The following is a 1,994-nucleotide window of genomic DNA, read 5'->3' as shown; positions in this document are numbered from 1 at the left end:
TCTTTCTTTCTTTCTTTCTTTCTTTTTCTCTCTCTGTACTACGTAATAATTGTTGGATCACTTGGATTTTTCCCATGTGTTGTCCATAGATTAATTTAAAAAATTATTTTGTCATAAAACTCAGCAAGTTGGGAAAGAGAATCAGAGAATGATGTGAATATTTCAACTGACATTGGAACAGAACAAGAGAAAAAGTGGGGAAAATTCTGCTCTGAACAGGATGTTGCTGAATAACCAGACGCAGGTGACTGAGTTCATCCTTCAAGGTTTCTCAGATAGTGCTCCACTAAGGATCTTCCTCTTTGGGACTCTTTTCCTTATATACAGCTGCACTCACTGGGAATATCCTAATCATTGTGCTGGTAATTTGGAGCTCTGTTCTTCACACCCCTATATATTTTTTCCTAGTCAACTTGTCTATGTTAGACATCATGTGCACCACCTCTGTTCTCCCCAAGGTGTTGGAAAACCTGGTTTCAGAAAAGAAGACCATCTCCTATGGTGGATGCATGCCCGAAGTATACTTCCTCCCTTGGTCTGTATCTGGTGAGCTCCTACTTTTCACAGCCATGGCTTATGACAGGTATGTGGCCATCTGCCACCCCCTTCATTACAGCACCAAGATGAACAAGAAGATTTATGTCCTTCTGGCAGTTGGAGTATGGAGTATCTGTGGACTTAAACCACCATCAATACTGGGCTTATGATTCGATTATCTTTCTGTGGCCCCAACATCATTAATCAATTCTTCTGTGAAATCCCCCCTGTGTTGCTTCTTTCTTGCACCTCAACATACTTGAATGATATCATGGCAGTCCTTGCTGATGTCTTCTTCTCAGGTCTGAATTTCCTTCTAACCATAGTGTCTTACTGCTTTATCATCTCCAGCATCATGAAAATCCGGACCAGAGAGGGCAAGAAGAGAGCATTCTCTACCTGCTCCTCCCACCTGATTGTGGTCACCATGTATTACTGCACTGTGTTTTATGCCTATGTAAGTCCCATCTCCAGCTATTCTCCTGAAAGTGCAAAGGTGGTGGCTGTGTTGTACACAGCAGTTAGCCCCACCTAAACCCTCTCATCTACACTTTGAGGAACAAAGATGTCAGGGAAGCCCTCAGAAAAGTTCCTCAATTTAGAAAGTGAAGGTTTACAAATTTAAACATTTCTTCATTGGATTGATTTGGACAGGTGTGTTTTTATACTAACGAAAGAAAGTTCTAAGACTTTGATTGATTTTCTACTATCTACAAGACTTTTTTTTTACTCTCTAATCTCAGATTCAAGAGTATGAGTGATAAATTTTTCTTTCACTCATAAATGTGTAGTTTATAGAGCCCTCTGATCAATTTTGAGTGGAAATGCAGATGTAATGGGTCTGCATGGCAATTTAATTGTCTAGTAAAGCAGAATCATATGGCGGATGATCTCTCTTCCTTTTGATCTTTTAGAAATGATAAATTATAAGAGAGATAGAGAGAATGATATATAGACGCACAGACAGAGTTGGGGGCAAAATAAGAGACAATGTTTTCTGGTCATGAAACCTGCATAGAATATATAAAAGAGTAGATTAAGGTGAAGTCATTTAATTAAATATAATCCTTCTAAAAGTATGGATCACAATTCACTAACATCTCTAATTACATATAACATCACCATTTCATATCAAAGTAACTCCACAAATAAATTTAAAAATGTGTAGTAAGTAACACTCACAGTACCAAAGCAAAGCACCAAGGCTCCCCTCACCATTTTTTTGATGCAGTCCTTAGAGACAAGAAACCAAAATATTGGTCTAGCTCTTCATGGTTATGGATTGTGATTGGTGTATGGCCTCTTGCAGCTTTTGTTTTACATGATTATATAACAATAATAAATATGTAAGTTTGTATCTCCCTGGCTATGACTTTGAGGGTGTGGATGAGATGGATCAGCACATTTCGCACAGTTGGAAATACTAGCATCTTGTTGGAAGTATCTTTCTATGGGAC

At 38.4% G+C, this 1,994-nt stretch overlaps 1 pseudogene; it reads left to right on the top strand.

Annotated features, from left to right (window-relative positions):
• Nucleotides 1-220: 220 nt before the first annotated feature.
• Nucleotides 221-1,146, top strand: LOC140524956 (olfactory receptor 13A1-like; annotated as a pseudogene).
• The last annotated feature ends 848 nt before the right edge of the window (nt 1,147-1,994 follow it).

This window comes from Notamacropus eugenii, chromosome 1 (assembly GCF_028372415.1).
Source record: "Notamacropus eugenii isolate mMacEug1 chromosome 1, mMacEug1.pri_v2, whole genome shotgun sequence".
NCBI classification, from domain to species: domain Eukaryota; kingdom Metazoa; phylum Chordata; class Mammalia; order Diprotodontia; family Macropodidae; genus Notamacropus; species Notamacropus eugenii.
This window is presented reverse-complemented; position numbering and strand designations above follow the sequence as displayed.